Consider the following 22,646-nt stretch of genomic DNA (forward strand, 5'->3'; position numbering starts at 1 on the left):
GTGTAGGTGGTGGGGATTCTGGATTTGTGTAGATAGCAGTTTCTTGAGGGAATCTTGAAGAAGGTTCAGGGCAATTGAGGAGTCCGGAAAAGTATCTTGCCAGCTCCTTACAATTTCCCCGATTTGTGAGCGCTAGTTTTCCATCTGGTTTTCTGAAATATAGATTTCGTGAGCCGTATCCATTGATTCTCCCAGCAAAGGTCTTATAGAAGTCTCGTACATTATAGTTACGGAAATTTTCTTCAATAGACTCACACTGTTCCTTGAGGTACTTCCTCTTGACTTGTCTGATTGTTTTTGCCACTTGTCTTCTGGTGTTGTGGAAGTGATCTAGATTTTCTGGGGATTTTTACTGTTATACTTCAGAATGGCTTTCTTTCTTTCTTCCAGCGCTTTTTCACATCCAGAGTCCCACCAGGGGTGTTTTGTGTTCTTTTTCAATGGGATCGGTTCTTTTGCCTTCTTTGTAATTTTTGCTCGAAATTTTTCCCAAGAGTCAGCTGGCTCCTTTTCCCACTCCTCCTTCAGATAGGTTTCTTTGATTGTTCGTGTGTCAAAATTCATCATGTGTGTTTTCTTCGGATAGAATTTTCTTGGGGTGAATTTAACTTTAATGCGTGTTAAGTAGTGGTCTGAGTCAATGTTCGCCCCTCTGCGGACTTGGACATCATGGATCTCCTTCTGTACGAAATAGGAGATGGCAATGTGGTCAATCTGATATTCGCCGATCTCTTGTATGGGGGACCTCCAGGTCTTTTGTTTTCTAGGTTTTTTTCTCAAAGATGTAGACATTGTTTTTAGATTATTTTGTTGGCATGGTTCAATAAATCTCAGTATACGTTTATATATGTTTATATATACTATATATGTATATATATGTTTATATATACTATAATTTGCATACTTTACAATTTCTCGTGTCTTTCCAAAATTTTAAATTGTGTTCCACTGCCCTCGACGTCACGTCGACATCGCGTCGCATGACCGTTATAATGCTTCTCTCAGCCAAACACAATAAATCAATATGTGCCCAAAAGTATTGGAATATTATGTATCACTGCTAATCCACCATCAAATTACTGGATTACGTGTGTGGCGTCATAGTGCGTGAGGTAGAACGGAACACATATCCCCCACTGGAAGAAATAATGACGTCTGGACGTAATAATGACATCATTGCAAAAACCTTAAGCACCGCTACTTTATTGATTTCCAGTCAAACATAGCATATATATAGAAGATAAAGCCTTGCCAAGCCACCTCTACATTACTCATTTTGTAATGTAATACTTCATTTTATAGAAATGGCATGATGTTAATTATATAATAAGTATAATAAAGTAACAGCAAAATTTAATTGCTTCCAACCAAAGATACTGTGTGTATAAGAAATAACACAACGTTACAAAATACCCACCTAAAGAGGTGACCAATATCTGCAGCAAAAGGTATCACGCCTTTAGGTTGAGCAACATCTCAAAGGTCTGTGTGTGGTACAGCTGCGACATCGAACACCATGTTAGCAATTACCGAGAAATTTTAATATCATTTTAGGTGCAATTGTATCCGACCTGACTGCTGTTGGGAACAGTACTATTACGAAGGCGGGCAGAGCCATCAAGCCCACGGCAAGCAGATCTCGAAAACATACGGACTGTATTGGAAATAGGCAACAGGCCTCAACATCCTTTCGTTCTCTCTGGACGACTGGGAATGATGTTTTCAAAACCAGCGTCTATGTGTGGACGACGTCATTCTCGGTCAGGCAGAGCTCTCAGGTAGAAGGAAAAGCCCATCGCCTTATAAGCATAATGTAGAGTTTCCATCAAACGAAACGGGAGGACAAATTTTAATCCATAGTAGAGAATAAATCGGGATGGAAATGAGATACAGCAAAATGTCTCAGATAAAAGTTGTAGGTGGGAAAGTGGGTCACGAATTGCTGCTACTGGCCGTTAGCTTCAACGTGACTTTCATGGTGTTTTGGAACTTAAGAGTGATTTCATTTTAAATAGGGATGCTAATATTTGAATTAAGATTGGAAAAGAACGGCAAATTTTACGTATAAAATTATGCATGACTCACGATCATGGCTAGTTCAGTGAAGCGCAAATAAGCAAATTTCGTTTTACTTCAACAGAGGAGGGATAACGCCTGGAAATGCTGGATGATTGTATAGTGGGCCAGTGGATTGATAACGAGTATATGCCAAGAGATAAGTGGAACTGCAATGGAAGGCACCATTGCACAAACTAAGTCCTTGGGGAAGAAATACATAAATATTGAAAATTGATCCCCAGCCGTAGCATCCGCGCGATTCCAGGCGCTAAAGTCTGTATCCGCGGGACCGCTACGGTCGAAGGTTCGAATCCTGCCTCGGGCAAGGATGTGTTTGTAGTCAAAATGTTCAAATGTGTGTTAAATCTTATGGGACTTAACTGCTAAGGTCATCAGTCCCTAAGCTTACACACTACTTAGTCCAAATCATCCTAAGGACAAACACACACACCCATGCCCGAGGGAGGACTCGAACCTCCGCCGGGACCAGCCGCACAGTCCATGACTGCAGCACCTTAGAGCGCGCGGCTAATCCCGCGAGGCCGTGTGTGATGTCCTTAGGTTAGTTAGGTTTAAGTAGTTCTAAGTTGTATGGGACTGATGACCACAACAGATAAGTCCCATAGTGCTCAGAGCCATTTGAACCTTTTGTTTTTTTTTTGTTGGTAAATTGATCCAAAAGTTTGCTCATCAGTAAACAAATTTTCGAGAATACTTGGAATATCACAGCCACCAGTTAGACCTATTAATGTCAAATCTCCGTAGGAAAACAAGTCGACAATTAAGACTGACGAGAGAATTATAAAAGCTTTAAAAGACCCCCAAATTTGCGACAACTTAAAATAAGTTCTTACTTGCGTGGCCTTTAAAGCGAAGTCATAGTAAAGGAGGAAACGAGACATAAGTTTGAAATTATGTAAATATCTAAACGTAGTATAAGGTACGACATATTCATTCTCCAAGATTTTAAATACTGTTAATAAATTTAATGCGGAACGGAAAGAGTCTACCTGTTAGTTAAATCACTCATTCAGTTTATGAAATATTCGCTAACTAAGACCGACATGAGTACCTCAAAGGCAGCCGAAACTCAGCAAACAACATGCAGCTAAATTCATTTATTCTCCGTCTCACAAATGCAACTTGTTTTTACAAATGAAATACACCTATTAAATATTTCTTTATTCATGCTGACAGGTGATTCAGTCATTCAGATATGTGGTTGCTTTTATTGTAGTTCTTGATGCCGTAAGCTGCCGTTGACTGAACCGTACATGAATATTAGGCCACCAAGTTCCCGTGTGAAGTAAAATGTCTTCAATTCACTGTTCACTTGGTTCACACTCCACAGGGATCACGAATCCTGTTCTAATTCCATCACAAACTCAAAGCGAGGAATACGAATTGGCTTACGTAGGATCCAGCAGTAACTGCTATGCGTGAAGCCAGAAACATGTTCAGAGGAATAAACTCAGAGGTAACCCGACAATGCGTGAGTGGTCAACACCACTGAGAATAGACCACTCTCGACACAACTGCAGTTGTGCATGCATTGAAACAGTAAAGTAAAACATGCTGCACATTGCATGGGGGCTTAGTTAAATAAATATTATGCAAATAATTTTAATATTTTAGTTGCTGACTGTCCCGTTGCGAAGTCTCGTAAACGGTAGGCCCTGACTAGTTTTAGTACGCAATCTGACTGCATAGAATAACAACAAAGAATGAAAGAAAATATCCGTTAACACAATTAATTAATGAAGTCCCCAGCAACTATAAAACGTATGAAACCAAAGCACAAATGTAACTGTTCTGTGTGTGGAAGTGTGATTCAACGTACACATCTGGCACGGTTCTTCTTCAATAAGACAAGATATTTTAAATACCATTTATACAGAAGTAATTAAAAAAAATTGAAATACTATAATTGCGTAAGGAAACCAGAATTACACTCTAATACAAGAACACAAGCCAGATGCTTTGTTGACTGAACCTGTAATGACGCATTATTTAAGACACTGAAATAATAATAAAAAAAGGAAATTTTTTTTACCTTCATACATATTGTCGAAAACCACTCTGATCATTAGATTATCTCCATTCGAACAACATTTGCTGTCTAGCCCATCAAACAACTGCATAAAACATGGCCTCTAATAGTACAGCTATCAATATCCTCTCAGCAAGATCTGCACAACAACTCACTACGACGACATCTCAACAACGACTTGACTCCTACTACTCCACAAGCACTGACTACTGCCACTTCTCGACAAGCACTGCCAGTGGAGGCGGCGGAATAAAACTCTTTGGCGCAATCTCTGGCGCTGTGGCTCAGTGTAGCCACCTTTCAACATATAAAATTGTTATAGTACTATTGGAGCACACTTTAATGTGACTGACGGAGCTCACTGGGAATGCTCCCTCGCGAAATCGTGCCACCAAACCTATTTCTGTTACACCAAAATAATTCAGTACTTATTAAACACTTTCGCCTTACCTAGACGTAGCTAGCGTCCTTTCTGCTCTTGAATATGACGTATGACTTCCTTCGACACACGCATGTACACACATAATCACATGAAGCAGGCAACGATATAGATTCGTAGTAATATTTATGAAGCTATTTAGATAGAAAAAAAATTTGTCTGTTTGAACGGCGCAAGTGCTGTGTATCGACACAGCTTGCTTTATTTTTCATACGGAGTGTTAAGAATTTATAAATTTATAAATTAATACAAATTATTTGCAAAATAAAATTAATTATTGATAAATATGATTTCAAATGACTATCAAGATGAATTTTGCAACATGGAATGTTTATCAAAAATTTATGGCTGCAGACTATAAAATTGTGTAATTATGTTCAGTTTTGATAATACAATTTGGAGTGTAGTGATAAAATAAAGGAATTTTTTGATACAAAGCTTATATATTCAATTTGCTTATGTCAGCTGATGGAAATAGTAGTGATAAATTTACACATAGTTCTCAAGTAAGTGTGATTTCACTACTTCCTTTAAATAGTGAGATATATCATTTGGATGCGATAAAAATGTGCGTCTTAGCGAATAATCTAATTTATTTGAATTTATTTTGAATATTCTGATACAATTTATCAAGTTTCTTTATTTTTCACTGTCATTTACATCTACGTGAGATCTTCTACGTAACGTTTCCTCGAGTGTAAATGGTCACAGATGTGGCCAAGGTAATGGCTTCCAGTAGGGAAAAGTAGTAGCACCCTCAATTGTGTTGCCTCTTTTACAGCCGCTGAATATTGCGGGAACCATAACAAAACAGATGTCCACGGGAGGACGATAAGTTGACAAAGGGTCGTATCGAAAAGTAATATGTATGTGGTGAAATTGCGGACTTACGGAATATCGTCTCATTTATGGGGTCGGTTACGAAGTTTGATCTCAGAGAGGTCACAGTTAATAGTCAATGACGGAAAATCATCGAGTAAAGGAGAAGTGGTTTGCGGCGTTCCCCAAGGTAGCTTTGCACTGCCTCTGCAGTGCCTTATCTATATGAACGATTTAGGAAACCGTCTTCGAGGCGTCTTAGTTTGTTTGCAGATGATGCTGCTGCTTATCATTTCGTAAGCTCTTCAGAAGTTCAAAACAAATTGCAAAACGATTTGGAAAGGGTATCTGAATAGTGCGAAAATTGGCAATTGAAAAGATAAGGTCATCCACTTGAGTGCTCAAAGTAATAAGTTAATGTTCGGTTGCACGATAAGTCAGTCAAACCTAAAGGCGGTACATTTAGCTACATACCTAGGAATTCCAATTACGAACTATTTAAATTGGAAAGAACACTTCCGATAGACTACGTTTTATTGCGCGAACTCACAGCAAATGTAACAGATGTACTAAACCGACTGCATAAACTACTCTTGTTCGTCCCTTTTTGGGATACTGCACCGCTGTCTGGTATTCTTACCAGATAGAGTTAACGGAGTGCATCAAGAAAGTTAACAGAAGAGCAGCACCTTTAGTTTTATTGAGAATTAGGGGAGCCAGTGTCACTGAGATGATACAGGATTTGGGTTGGACACCATTCAAACACAGGCGTTTATTTGTAGCGACAGATTATCCTTACGAAAAATCATTTACCAACATTCTCCTCTGAGTGAGAAATTATTTTGATGACGCTGGTGTACATAATGAGAAACATTCATCGTAATTAAATATGGGAAACCAGAGCTTACACGGAAAGTTATTACTGTTCGTTTTTTCTGTGAGCTCATCCAGAGTGATATTAAAGACAATTGTTATGTCGGTAGTTCAAAACTGGTTCAAATGTCTCTGAGCACTATGGGACTTAACCTCTGAGGTCATCATAATCCTGGAATTTAGAACTACTTAAACCCAGCCATCCTAAGGACATCACACATATCCACGGCCGAGGCAGGATTCGAACCTGCGACCGTAGCGGTCCCGCGGGTCCAGACTCAAGCGCCTAGAACCGCTTGGCCACAAAGGCCAGCTGACGGCAGTTCGATAAACCCTCTGATAGCTTCTTGTTTCCATAGTGAAACTAACGTGTTTATCTCTTTCGTACACAATCTCTGTTGGTGCAACGTGTATTTTGATTTGTGATGATGATTGTCCCTTCTAGCACTGTCGAAGTCTGGAATCTTCGTCGCAGGAAATGGAAGATTAGCGACAGGATTTTCTCCTAAATCTTCAGTTCTTCTATCTTCTCTCTTATGTGTGCTTACTCTTATGTGATCGCTTCTGTGTTGATAATTTCGAAAAACTTGTGTTGCCTTTTAACATTGGCTAACTCACTACAAGATGATAATTGTCTGGAAACTTTTTCGTTTCACCCGTCTCTGTATGCACATGCTACTTCCATTGTGATCGTACTGCAATTCCATTCTCCACGCTACTCATTCCCACTATTTACTACATTGAATACAACGTCATTTCTGCTAAATTGCCGCTTTCTTCGCTAGTAAACCGACACATCACTCTGCTCGACTTCAAGCTATCACGTATCAGCTTCAATTGGCATTTTCATTTATCACTTGTCTCGTAATAAAAAAAATTCGCAGGCATGACTAAGGAATGATGTCTGTGCTCAGGCCCGTATCTCCACGTATGAAGTAAATGTAGGGCAACCAATATCTTCCTTCAGGGCCCCAAATATATGGAAATCGCATTGGCGGAGTTCGAGGATGTGTGGAGGAAGTGTAATGTTCAAAATGGCCCTGAGCACTATGGGACGTAACTTCTGAGGTCATCAGTCCCCTAGAACTTAGAACTACTTAAACCTAACTAACCTAAGGACATCACAAACATCCATGACCGAGGCTGGAATCGAATCTGCGACCGTAGCGGTCTGCGGGGTTTCAGACTGAAGCACCTAGAATCGCTCGCCCGCCCAGCCGGCGACGTGTAAGAGCTTAACAATATAATTCTTCAGCGTACTCGTATTACTACACACGAGAATTTGATGGCATACTATTCTACTACGATTTTGTCAACAACAGTTATCAACACCCACTTGTCATGGACGACAAACGATATGCTAACCAACTAATTCCATCTCAAAGTAAAGTTCAGCAAGATCATTCAGCGACTTTTCGACAATGAATTAGTCATAAACAAAAAATGTAAGTGTCAGCTGTCTACCAGAATGGTCATATCATTTAAGGAACTGTGAGGGTTGTGTCGTGTAGAATACCAAATTGCAAATAAAATATTTGATGAGTGGGAGATCCAAATGTCTTAACCAACGCCCTTGGTCATGGAATTTCTATAAAGTTTGAAATATGCTGCGTTCTCCACAGAAGTGATGACGGACGCCATGTTCTCAGACAATAGGTTGGCGTGAACCAGAGACTGAGAACACAAGCTGAACAAGATTGTATAATAGCATTGTAAGTTCGAAAACTTTTGGGTCTCCGTAAATGGGCCACTAACGCACTGCAAGCAGAGATCAGATCCATTTAGCTGATAGTGTGTGTGATATTCAGTATTTTTTTTTTTATCCTGGGCAACATTCCACCCACTTCACCCTGATCAGCTGCCGAAGCGTTCGCAACAGCGTACGATGATTGGAAGAGGAGTTCTAACAATATAAGGTATAGAAATTTGGGTAAAAATCCAAACTTACAGCGGTGTTAATTTTTGTGGTATGTGCAAGTGTACATCGGAAGCAAAAGCGTATGGATAACGGAAGTGGTGTATTTATCATGAGAGACAACAAACTCTTATAAGTTGATACAAAAACTTCAGCTACATGCCAGATTATTTGGCCACACTCAGTATAATGTGTGGGCATAATTCAATAACTGCATCTATCTATTTATAACCGGAGTCACGCAAAATTGTAACCGGAAATTTCAAAGAGAAGCATGTCCCTCATTCACACTGTCATGATAGGAGATGATTTTAATCGTAAAGATATGGATAGGAATTATTAAACATTTGTGAAAGTTGGTCACGGTAAAGATGAGATTTTCAACGCCATTACGGGAAAGTGAATGTGGTACTAATCGTACCACTATTGTAATAATGCGTACCCCTCATCGTGAACAGGAAATCAGTGGCCACGAATTCCTTTGTTCAGTGCTACAATAACATGGAAATTGCATTGGGAGGGATCGGGATCGTATGGAGAGTGTGTAAGGGCTTCCAGGAAACTTCAGCAGCTTATTCAAAATTGCATAGCAATATGTGGATGGGCATTTAGTTGCGAAAGTTATTTCGATTAAATAGTGAGATAAGTAGTAGTAATGTGTAACATGAAGACGAGAACTGCAGTACTTGTGTTAGTTGCCTGTGAGTCAGTGTATGCCTGCAAGTCGCTGAATGAAAATGCTGAACTTTACTTTCAGTTCGAATGCGGGTTTAAAATGTCGTTCGTCGTACACGACAAGTCCTTGTCGATTAATGCCGTTGGATACACCGTAGGAGAATACTACTGCCGTGTGAAGTAGTACGAATTAATTTTACAGTGCACTTGGTTCACACTCCACAGCAATCACGAATCCTATTTCTTATTCCATCTCGAACTCGGAACAACAAATGATGGAATGGCTTACGTAGGAAGCAGCAGTAAATACTATGTACGAAAGCAAAATCATGTTCAGTGAACTGAATTCACGGACAAGCCGACAAGACGTGAACAATGAACGTCAACACCACTGAGAACAGACAATTCTCAACACAACATAGGTGGTGCTTATCTTAATACCTTACAATTGTAAGGTATTACTGGAACAGTGGCTGTAGTACTTTTGAGCAGACTTTAATATCACTGGATAGAGGACACTGCCAATAAACTCTATTAAAATGACTGCAACAACCACGCTAGAGTTTCGCCAAAACAAATAGTTAGCAAGGAAACAGTTTGGCCTTAACTATATGTGGCTAACTTTCCTGCTGCTCCTGACTATGGCATATGACTAGATAACGCAACAATTTATACACATAATCATAGAAAGCAGGTACCGATACAGAATCGCATTAGTACCTAGGTAGCTATCTAGACAGATAAATAACATCTCTGTTTGACGACTGAAGTACTGTGCGTCAACACCATTCGCTCATTTTCCATCAGGAGAGTTAAGAATTCATAAATTAATACAAATTATGGAAGAACGTGGGGCACTATGATTTCAAATTACGTTCAGAATGATAGTTGCGACATGAACAATTTATCCAAAATTTAAGACTGCAGAATATGAACCATGTTAGTTAAGTTCATTTTTGCTAACACAATCTGATGTGAATTGATAAAACAAACGGAATTTTATGAAAACAAATTTAAATTTCCAAATTACTTATGACAGCCGGTAGAAACACTAAAGATTCATTTTACATTTTGCTCTCAGGTAAGCACGATTTCTGTTGTGGTGTAACAAGCTAGCTACGCCACACTGAGAAGGGAGCCGAAAGGCACGCGTACACACACGCCGACTGGCGTCAAGTCTGGAACAGGATAAGTAGTGAATTCCCATAAGAAAAGTATGCAGCTCCACAAATACTTATCTTTTATTTATCCTTGTGGTACATCGCTCTTGATAATACAAATAAGACTATCTTCAGATACGGTTAATGGCACCTTGCTAGGTCGTAGCCATGGACTTAGCTGAAGGCTATTCTAACTGTCTCTCGGCAAATGAGAGAAAGGATTCGTAAGTGTAGTCGCTAGCAAAGTCGTCGTACAACTGGGGTCGAGTGCTAGTCCGTATCTCGAGACCTGCCTTGTGGTGGCGCTCGGTCTGCGATCTCACAGTGGCGACACGCGGGTCCGACATGTACTAAATGGACCGCGGCCGATTCAAGCTACCACCTAGCAAGTGTGGTACCTGGCGTTGACACCACAATTTCACCGCTTAATTTAAATAGTGAGATAAAGCATCTGACTGCGAGATAATCAAGCGTCAGAATGAAAAATCGAATATATTTCAGTTTATTGTTATTGTTCTGATATGATTTATTCAGTTTCATTATTCTTCATTGTTATTTAGCTCTACGTGAAGTCTGTTTGGCTCGAAAGTTATTAGCCACTGATGTGTCGAAGAGAATCACGTCCAGTAGTTGTTGCTCCCTCACCCGAAAAGTATCTTCAGCAGCAGCGGAATAACGCAGATACTATAGTAAATCAGATGTCCACGCGAGGATGATAAGCTGAAGATAGTTGGCATCGAAAACGAGCAAATTAATTCAAAAGAATGCTATTAATTCGTACTGTTGCTATTGCGCATCTTCTTGAGCCGTAAAGATCGCTGATAAGAATTGTAGTCCAGTCGACCTAATGCTTCCTTCGTTAAAATAACGAGTATATCTTTTTCGTACTCTTTCCCGGTTGCTGCAGCGTATATTCTCGTTTTCTGAGATCGATTCGTCTCTTCTCACATTTTAGATGTCCGGAACCTTCGACGCAAGAAACAGAGGATTATGAAGACGATGTTCTGCTGCATCTTCAGTTCCTGAATCTTATCTCTTACATCTGCATTCTAGTTTTGTCTTTTATTCCCTTCAGATAACTTCGAAGATATCGTTTCTTCCCTGAATATTTGCTGTTTCACTGCAACGATGCTACTATGATAATTAGTTGGAAACTTCTGTGCTTCACCCGTCTCGGCAGGCGCAATGCTTCCATGGTCACCGGTCTGCAGTTTTCTTCTCCACGTTATACATTCCATTTGTATACCACACAGAATATTACCTCATGCCGGCCGCGGTGGTCTACCGGTTCTAGGCGCTCAGTACGGAACCGCGCGACTGCTACGGCCGCAGGTTCGAACCCTGCCTCGGGCATGGATGTGTATGATGTACTTAGGTTAGTTAGGTTTAAGTAGTTCTCAGTTCTAGGGGCCTGATGACCAGAGATGTTAAGTCCCATAGTGCTCAGAGCCATTTGAACCATTTGAACTACCTCATTTCTGTAAAATTATCATGTCTTCACTGGTACGCAGACACGTCCCTTTACCCGTCCTCAAACTGCCACTTTCGTATTTCTATTACCTTTCTCAGTTATCACTTACCTCGTAACAAAAATTAGAATAGATGTGGCTATGGATTCACGATTCTATCCAGGCGTGTATATGTACGTCTCGGGCACATCTTCGGTCACGAATATCTTCCTTCAGAGCCCAGAAAATATGGAAATCGGAAGGACAGAGGTAAGGGCTGTAATGAGTATGTGTAATGTCTTACCAAGAAACTTCATCAGGGTACTCGAAATAACCATCCCAACGTAATGCTCATCGACATATGGTTAAGTTTGTTCTGAATATGCTGAAGATGTTCCGCTGCAAGCCCTTACACATTCGCCATTCGATCCCGATCCATCCCAACTAGATTTCCTTGTTTGTGAAGTACTGAAGTAAGACATTCTTAGCCTTCGATTTGCTTCTGACGTAGAGGAGCAGGCCTTGGTATAACGTTTTTCCAGACGCTCCCACCTATTTAACCACCTCAAGGTCAGTGATACGACTCTGAGTATAAATATCGTCATACAGGCCTAGTCAGTTTATTGCCGTTAGATGGAATAAATCTCCATCACGAGTGGGCATCCGAACTAATTAGGTACTTTTAGAAAAGGCATTTAGCAATGTTCATCATGGTGCCTTACTATGAACAACACTTATAAGTATTTAATTATTGCTATCGATACAGCTATGATTTAAATCCTCTCTAAACAGGGCAGTATGAAAGGGGATCATACACTTTAGCGATATGAGTTTGGCTTTAAAGTTTTCGGTTATATCCAGGCCTGAGTCAGGTGGGCAGTAAATATATCCAATTTTAAGACTTTGCCCATATAGATACTGAGTCTTACCTAAATACATGGGCATGCCTCTTCAATTTGTATCTCTGCGAGATCTGAGTTTGTTGGCTCTTGCGATAAATACACTACTTCCACTTACCACACGCTTATGCTTTCGATTTACACTTACATTTAGAACAAAAATTATCACCGCTATCAATTTCTATTTTTACCTACATTTCAGTACCTTGTCTCGTGTGTACTCCACACTTTTTCATGAATTCTGCCTATCCTTATACGATGTTGTGAATGCTTCGGCAACTGATCAGGGTGAAGTTGATGGAATGTCACCTAGGCTCAAAAAGCCTCATGAGTATCGCACACACCATCAGCTAGATAGATCTGATTTATGTTTGTAGTGCGCCACTGACCCATTTACGGAGGCCACACAACGCTAATCTATTAAGCCCCAGCTCCATCCAGCTTGTCACACAATCTTCAAAGTCTGTGGTTCACACTGCCCACTCGTCTCACAACAAGGGGTCTTCGATCAGTTCTGCGGACAAAGCTGCATATTGCAAGTTTCGTTGAACCTCCGTGAGCAAGGGCGTGGATTTTAACTTCTGCAGCTCCTGTTCACAAATTATTTTTATCCAATTTCGCGTCCCTCGTCAACTCGGTACAACACTCACTGGTTCAAAAGCTACTTCTGAATTTTGCTAGTATTACCGCTTTCACTTGTATTTGTTGCTTATGATTCAGTCAGTGTCTGCAAGTTGCCCAAGTAACCTGATGAACTTTACATTAAGCTGGAATGCGGGAGTAAAATGTGGTCTGACGTACGTGACAAGTGCTTTCTGATAACTGCCGTTGGCTAAACCGTGGGAGGATTCTATGTCATCAAATTCACGTGTCAAGTTATAGGACATCTTTTCACCCTTTAATTTTTTCACACTCCAGAGCTCTCACTAATCATTTTCTAATTCCACCACAAACTCAAAACGACAATTACGAAATTTCTTACGTAGGAGGCACAGGTAGCTGGTATGTATTAAAGCAGAAATATGTTCAGAAGACTAAATTCAGAGACAAGCTGGCAAGGTGTGAACAGTAAATGTGAACATTAATGAGTACATACATTTCTCAACACAATAAAAGTGGTGCACACCTTTACATTATGCAAGTGTGATATATTAATACAATGTTGGAACACATAACATGGATTAAATTATTAATACAAGAACACTTGCTCTAGTACTATTGAAGCACACTTTAATATTACACAGTACAGATAAATTACAATCCACAATCACGAAATGCCATCAACAAACCTGCTACTGTATCCCAAAAATTATTTATTACTACACCAATTATTTCGCCTGACCACCTATACGTCCCCACCGCCCCCCCCCCCCCCCCCCATAAACCTTGCTGCTGGTGGGAAGACGTGAGTGCCTCAGTGATACATAGCCGTACCACAGGTGTAATGGTTCCTCAAAGAGGGGCACCAGCCTTTTCTGTAGTTGCATTGGCGACAGTCTCGATGACTGTCTGATCTGCCCTTTTAAGACCATCCAAAACGACCTTGCTGTGCTGGTACTGCAAACGGCGGAAATCGAGGAATAATTACAGCTGTAATTTTCCTGAGGGCTCGACGCTCTACTGTACGGTTAATTGATGATGGCACCCTCTTGGGATAAACATTCCGGAGGTGTCAGGAAGCCCATTCTGAAAGTATGTATGAGGAGTGTAGCCATGTATGGAAGTGAAACTTGCACGATAAACAGTGTACACAAGAATCGAATAGATGCTTTTGTCACGTCGTGGTACAGAAGAAAGACGAACATTCGATGGGTAGATCACGTAAATTATGAGGAGGTACTGAATAGAATCGGGGAGAAGAGAAATTTGTGATACAACCTGGCTAAAAGAATGCATTCGTTGGTAGGACACACTCTGAGGCGTCAAGGAGTCACCAATTTAGTAATGGAGGGGAGCGTACGGGTTTTAAGTCGTCAAGGGAGACAAAGATATGAATACAGTTAGCAGATTCAGAGTAAAGTAGGTAACAGCAATTAATCGGAGATGAAAAGGATTGTGCAGGATGGAGTAGCATGGAGAGTTACATCAAACCAGTCTTTGAACTGAAGACCAGAACAACAACCTACACGTGGGTAGCCCCGCTTCTGCTCTTGGCTATGGCGTATGTCTTGATTCCACACACGGATATGCACACATAAGCACATAAAGTAAGTACAGATATAGTTGATTCGCAATATTATTTATGTGGGTATTAAGAAGGATAAATAATTTCTCTGTTTCGACGAATTATGTGCCGTGTGTCAACACAGTTTGCTTCATTGTTTATAAGGAGAGTTAATAATGTATGAATTAATACGAATGACCGAAAATTATTGAACATGCTGAAATAAAAGATCAGTGAGACTCAAACCTGAGACTTGAAATGTTTTTCGAAACTATATGGCTGTGGAGTATGGAATCATGTTAGTTATGTTCAGGTTTGATAATACAATTAGCCGAGAAGTGAATAAGCAGACTTTAAAAAAACAAATGTAAATACCGAAATTGCTTATGGCAGCTGATGAAATAAGTAATGATTTATTTATATTTTGGTCTCACGAAAGCATGAGTTCATTGCTTTATTTAAATAGTAGTGACTACGAATAAATTATGCGTCCTTGTGAAAAGTTGAATATATTTTGTGTTTATTGCCCTTGTCCTGAGGTAACTTAGTCAGCTTCGTTATTCTTCATTGTCATTTATCTCTACGTGTAGTCTGCTACATATTGTTTAGCACGGATGGAAATAGCCACTGATGTGTCGAAAGATATGGCTGTCAGTACGGAAATGTATTAGCTCCCACACCTGAGATGTGTCTCCTGCAGCAGCTGGATATCGCAGGAGCCATAGTAAATCGTATGTCCACGGGAGAACGATAATTTGAAGATGGGTCATCTCGAAAACGAAAAAATTAATTCACAAAGATTCTATCAATTCACACTGTTGCTCCTGTGAATCGTCTTGCTTCGGAAAGTTCACTGATAAAAATTGTACTTCAGTTACCTCCTGTTTCGATAGTCTAAATAACCATGGCCACAAAATGCCCGTCCAAATATTGCTTAGCTTCTTTTGAGTTCGCTGCAGAAGTTTCGTTGCAAGTCCTTGCACAACCAGCAAAATATCTCTATCTCTCCCCATGTGATTTCCTGGATTTTGGAGGATTGAAGGAGGACATTGGTGGCCATGGATTTGCTCTGAACGAGGAGGAGCACATCTTGGTACAGTCACAATGCAACAGGCAACCGCAAACATTGTTCCATAATGGCTATGACAGTCTTGTCTCGCAGCAGCATAGACGATGTAACAGTTATGGCATTTCCTCTTGAAATATTAAACAGTTTGCTTACTTTTTTTTAACTGTCTCGGTTTAATGGCATGCTTGTTATACAACCGCAATAAAATCACTGATAACATTTTGAGTATGAACGTCCTCAGGCAGGTCTAGTCCATTAACTGCCATCAGATTGAATATATTTCCATTACGAGTTGGCTTCCGAACTATCTAAAGTAGGTACTTTTTAGAAAAGGTGTACAGAAATGATCAGCAAGAGTGTCTTACCGTGAGCAACACTCATGCAAGTACAATTATTTCGAACTATACCTATATGATTAAAATCTGCTCTACTCATTATGGTATGACTGAGTACATGCGTTTTGGCGACATGAGTTTTTCTTTATAGTTTTCGTTTGCCTCTGGGCGTGGGTTCGGTGGTCAGTAAGTAGATCCAGTTATAAGATTATGCTCAGACTTGATTCTTTGTTTTGCCCGAATAATGTGGCATATAGCGTCTATTTTTATGTAAGTGATTCCAAGGTTTTTCTCTGCTGCGATAAATACTCTACTTATACAGACGAATATGCTTTCAATATTCACTTTCATTTGCCTCAAAATCTGTCAGCCCAGTCAGTTTCGAATGGTACCTAAATTTCTTTATCTTGTATCGTGTGAAAACCACATCTTCTTACGAGTGCTTCCAGCCATTGTGCGATGATTCGGCAGCGATTCAGGGTGATGTGGATGGACTGTACGCAAGGCTAAGGAACTCCCCTGAGTGCGTCAGGAAAGTTAAGCTTCAAACATGAAAGATTTTTGAGGTTCTCATATTGCTTTCAAAATCTGTTTTCTTGCTCTACGTTTCTCCAGAAGAACACGACTAAAAATTAGAAAGCAAGAAACAAATATAAGAACGCTGCTCCATAATAATAATGTCCACAGATAAACATTTTCCAAATGGGAATCAATAACAGGTTATCTCACGTGCCACCACTTTAAAAAAATCGGAATTTTAACGCCTGCACTTATTTGCAGTAACTGCTGCGAACGTTGCTTCAGAACAGCAGTATTTCCGGACAAACAGTCCTGAAATTGCAACCAAAACTATATGTTGTGCCAGCTCTCCAATTTTGGAAAAATAACCAAAAATTACACTCATTCAGATTAGCTCCAGTTGCTCTGAATTACAATGCCAGCAAATAAATGATACTGAACTAAGAGGTAATAAGTAGAGCATTTTACGTAGCAGTTAGAAGGAAAAGGTACTTTATAAAACTAAAATCATGGTTTGGATTATTCCAAATAGGCAACTATCTGAATCATATCGTATGCGAAAAGTAATTGGGAGATATCATGTGCTTGCGTTCAATTTACATAGGTTACTCTTTCACTGACGTGGGTAAATTATCAACGTTTTTTAACATTTTGACCATTTTCATCATTTGTATGCTTATAATGATACATATCTCACTGGAATCATCTTATGTTTAATGTTAAACGAGAAGTGAGGCGTTGCCCGTTTATGCCTTTTATGCCTTTGAAGAACTACGCAAATGTGTTTAAGGCAAATTAAACGACTCACTTCAGTTGCTGTATTACAACCTACAATTAATGTTACTATTATCATTTACTTACATCGCAATTGCTAATTTCTTTATTTTTTGATTATTGGTAATGTTTTCTGAAAGCCGCTTTGTTTTAGTAATGCGTCAGTTTTAGTAAAACAAGAATCGCTGCGCCATGTTGGTGTAATACTGTATTTGTGTAATGACGTAAAGACAAAAGACTGGTTTGTGCAAGAGATCTTCTTTTGTGCGTGTTGATTTCACAATGTGAAATTCAAACAATTCCCCACCAAATATTATAATGGTGATATTACGCGCAATTTACCTTACATTACCGTCTCAACAATTATTAACTGTACCTACCAAAGTGTACGTACATACGCTGAGAGTCATACTTGCTACGCAAGTGAATAATTTCATTAAGCCAGTATTGTAGGGAATCTGTGTTTTGAGACTCGCTCAACATTTGAAAGACGCGCAGTCTGGATACAGGGGTTTCTGTGACGATTTGATAAAGATAGATGTGCGAACTGAGTTTCTCGTGTTAGTTTCTTCAATCTTTTTACTAATGACCCTTTTCCATGTGTACAGATGTATTGTGAATACTTTACGAACACAGCAAATTGTTCTTGCATACAATAATGTCGTGCTATGGATGTAGACCGATCGAGTGAATTTCACCATCCTGACGTTCAATCTTCATGACGATGAGATTTTCAATGGAATTTCATCTAGTCCATCCAAAAATTGCATTTTGGAGCTATTGCTTTGTCTACTTGAATCTCAGTTTGTTGGTAATTGCGGAATCTCGGTGTCTCCAAATTTCTTTAGTTGACTTGCATCGATTGTGGGCCAGATGCCAGATAAAATATTGCAGGCTACCAGTTCAGTTGGAACATGAGTAATAGGATGATAGTACTACCCTTGAAGTCACCGAACACTTGTTATGGCTGAAATTACTCATAGAAGTATCAAAGGTCTTTGTATAGTGATAAGTGGAAAGAAACGTCATCATTCATCTGCAGCGTATGTGATGCTTTAAAATACTATTTTGGAAGAATACAGAGGATGAAGGAAACTTTCAAACAATCCCAAAAATGTTATAATCTACAGGGGTGCAAACTTCAACATCAATTCCATATTATTAGTATATTTATTAACTGTTCAAAAATGTCGTTCAGGAGACTGTTGAGAACTAGAGTAAGTCACAACAAATTTAGAAACTATAATTCTGCATATAAAGATAGGATAATAAGAAAATTGGTATGGTTTCCACTTCAATATAGTTTACTTGTCGACAGTGTTTGACTCAGAGGATAGTATGTTCAGAACAACTACAGAAACACACAGCAAGAAAAAACGGACAAAAGTGTGAAAAGGGCAGCTGATAAAAACGTGGTTTAATTTCTATTTCAGTACTATATCTTTGTCGGGATAGTACTTATGGAGCAATGTTCGGAATACGTACAGAAACTAAAGGCACACTTTAGAAACCCCAGCTTTTCAAAAAGAGACGACTAGGACAAAAATTTCGCTTGGTTACCGATTCTTGACACGTTGACACGAAGTAACACTAAGCGTACTAAAAATCAACTTTCAATAAGTGTGTTCAGGTGAATGTTGTTCTGGAGCAACTCAAAGGAGCAGAAAAACCCGGTTTTACAATACGGGGATTGTGGCGGAAGTATGTTATCGCATCACATTTGAAACCTTCTTATGTGAGGGCATTGTTTTCTGGAGAAACGTTGGGGTCTAAACAAACGGAGGCTAGTGAGTATCCCAAAGACCATCAGCTAGATGGATGGGACTTCTGATCATTGATTCCTCCACAAACTGAAAGCAACGAAATACAAAATGACTTACGTAGGAGACACCAATGGTTCCTATGTATGATAACATCGACATCTTCACAGGACTAAACGCAGAGATAAGTCGATAAGATGTGAGCAATGAACCTCAACACCACTGTGTATAGAGCGCTCTCGACAGAACGAAAGTGGTCCACATCTTAAAATATTAATTATTAAATATAACTGACAGGCTAGATAACACTGATAAAATTATTAATTCGGGAATACTCCCTTTAGTAATAATGAGGCACACTTCAGTATCACTGGATGTACGTCACTGTCAACGAATACTCACGAAATGCGACCACAAAACCTACCAATGTATCACCAAAATAATTCAGCAGAACACAATTACTTCCTCCTAAACTACACGTGGCTAGCCTCATATCTTCTCTCGGCTACGACACACCACCTCTTTGTACACACACGCAAACACTAATAGTCGCATAAAACAGATAAAGGTAAAGACTTGTAATAATATTTACGTAGCTGTAGCGGCTCTAGGAGCTTCAGTCCGGAACCGCGCTGCTGCTACGGTCGCAGGTTCGAATCCTCCCTCGGGCATGGTTGTGTGTGATGGCCATAGGTTAGTTAGGTTTAAGTAGCTCTGAGTCTAGGGGCCTGATGACCTCAGATGATAAGTCCCATAGTGCACAGAGCCATTTTGAATGACACAAATAGCACTCATTGCGTCATTCCCCAACTTTAATTAACGGACGCGAAGGTCACTGAGTCCAACGTGGACGAAATAGCTTTTATGCAAGTATTTAGATAAATCTCTACGTCTTGTCCAATTTTCTCTTGCCCTCTCGTAAAATAGTTACTAAGATATCATGTCTCTTCTAAAAACATTGTATTTTGCTGCAAGGCCTCTGTTATAATAATTTGCTGGGAATGTCTTCGTTTTACCCGTCTCTGCTCGCTCAAACTACTTCAGTTCTCTCCGGAAAGTAATACTCTTCCTCACGTTACATATTCAAACTATCTCTACACATAATATTTCCTCAATTCCGAAAAATTATCATTTATATCATCATCAAAATGAAACGCCTCTTTTTCATTTATCACTAGCATCGTAATAAAAAACTGCCCACATCTGCCTAAGGAACATGTTCGTAGCCAGACCTGTGTCTCTTCTTACGGAGCAGATCGGCGTTGATGAACATTCATCTTCAGGATTTAGAAAATACGGAAACCACTAGGGGAGAGGTCGGGACTGTATGGAGGATGTGCAAGGGCTTACCAGATTACTTCTGCAGCGTTCACGAAATAACGATGGCAACAAAATGCTTGTCCACATCCTGCTACGCTTGTTACAACTACACTGATGTGATTTCCCTGTTTTTGGGGGACTGAAGAAAGAGATTATTGGCCATAGCTTTCATTGGGGCAAAGATGAGCGCGACTTGGTACACACATGTTACCATAGGCAACCGCAAACATTTATCCATAAGGTCAGTGACACACCTGTCCAGCAGTAGGCCAAATGTTTTCACAGTTATGGCGATTACTCTTGATATAATAAACAGTTTACTTAAGGTAGGTACTTTTTAGAAAAGCCATTTAGCAATGATAAACGAGGTGTCTTGCCATGACCAACACTAAGAATTATTCCTATCCATATCTGTATCATTACAAGCTTCTCAATCGACGACACTCTGAATGGGGAAAAAAATTAAGTGAGATGAGTTTGAGTTTAAAGTTTTTAGTCACATCTGGGCTTGAGACCGGTGGTTAATAGCTAGATCGAGTTATAAGAATATTCCCAAAATTGACACTGAGTCTTGAGGAAATACTTTGGCATGCAGCTCCAGTTTTATTTCAGCTGATCCGAGTTTGTTGTCCCTTGCGATAAATACAGTACTTCTATTTCCCATATGCTTTCGATATACGCTTGCATTTGCCACAATAACTCTCACCTTTGTCATCGTCGATTCTTTCATAAATATCATAACCTTTACGAGTGCTATCAACCCATGTAGGTTGTTGCTAATGATTCGGCAGCTTATCAGGATGATGTGGACGCAAAGTTCCCTAAGCACAATACCCTCGTGAGTATCCCACACGCCATCAGCAGGTGGATAGTACCTCCGATAGTATTGCGCCACTTAGACGTTTACTGAGACCCTACAGTTTACGAAATTACAGCACAAAGCTACGAACTTCCAGCCCTGTCCAGCTTGTGAAACAATCAGCGTAGTCTCTGGTTCACGTCACCCACTGGTCTCAGAGCAAGAGGTCACCTATCTGTTTTGCGGAGAATGTTGTACATTGTAAGCTTTGTTGAAATTCTGTAAGTAAGGGCGTTGATTAATACATCTGGAACACTTACTTATTAGATAATTTTTTTCAGTTTCGCCTTCTACTTTGCACAACAATCACTGCTCCATAAACGACATGCTCATTTTTCGAAGTAATCCGCTATCACTTGTGTTCGTCTCATATGATTCCGTCAATGTCTGGTAGTCACAGGATGAATTTTCTGACCTTCACTTTGAGTTGGAATGCAGGATTCAAATTTCGTTCATCGTACATGACTGTGGTTGTCAATAACCAACTGCTGTTAGCTAAACTCTAGGGGAATACTATATCTTCAAATTCCCGTGTGAAATAATAGGTTTTCATATCATCGTTCTCTTGGTTCACACCTGACTGTAATCACGAATCGTGTTCCTAATTTCACTCCAGGCAAATGCCGGGATGGTTCCTCTGAAAGGGCACGGCCGACTTCCTTCCCTATCCTTCCCTAATCCGATGAGACCGATGACCACGCTGTCTGGTCTCCTTCCCCATAACCAACCAACCAACCGTGTTCCGAATTCATTACATACACAAAACGGGAAAAAGTGAATGGCTTACAAGGGAAACAGCAGAAACGTGTTTAACTAATAAACTCAAAGACATCCTACAGTATTCGACCCTACAGCGCTAATCTATGCACTCCCAGCCCTGTCCAGCTGGTCACAAAGTCAACGAAGTCTCTGGTTCACGCCGCCCACTCATCTCTGAACAAGAAGTCCGCGATCATATCTGCGCAGAATTATGCATATTGTGAGCTTCGATTGGATTCCGTGAACAAGGGCGTGGATTAAGGCTTCTGCTGCTATTCATCAAATACCATTTTCAATTTCGATATCTACTCGGTACAACCATTACTGGTCTATTAACGATATGCGCATTCTACGTGATAACCGAAATCAAACGTGATCGTTGCTTATGATTCCGTAAGTGTCCGCAAGTCGCTGTATGAGCCGCTGAACGTTACTTTGAGATGTTATGTGGGATTGAAATGTCGTTCGTCGTTCAGGAGAAGTGCTTGTCGATAAATGATGCCGGCTAAACTGCAGGAGAATTCTATGACATGAAATTCCCGTGCGATATAATAGGACTTCATTTCACCAATCACTTCGTTCACACTCCACAGCAATCAAAAATGCTGTTCTGATTCCATCATAACTCAAAACGACAAATACTGAATGGTTTACGCAGGAGGCTGCAGTAACTACAATGTATAAAGACAAAAATATGTTCAGAGGAATAAATTCAAAGATGATCCAAAGAAATGTGAGCATTCAACGTCTA

This window comes from Schistocerca serialis, chromosome 3, assembly GCF_023864345.2.
Source record: "Schistocerca serialis cubense isolate TAMUIC-IGC-003099 chromosome 3, iqSchSeri2.2, whole genome shotgun sequence".
NCBI classification, from domain to species: domain Eukaryota; kingdom Metazoa; phylum Arthropoda; class Insecta; order Orthoptera; family Acrididae; genus Schistocerca; species Schistocerca serialis.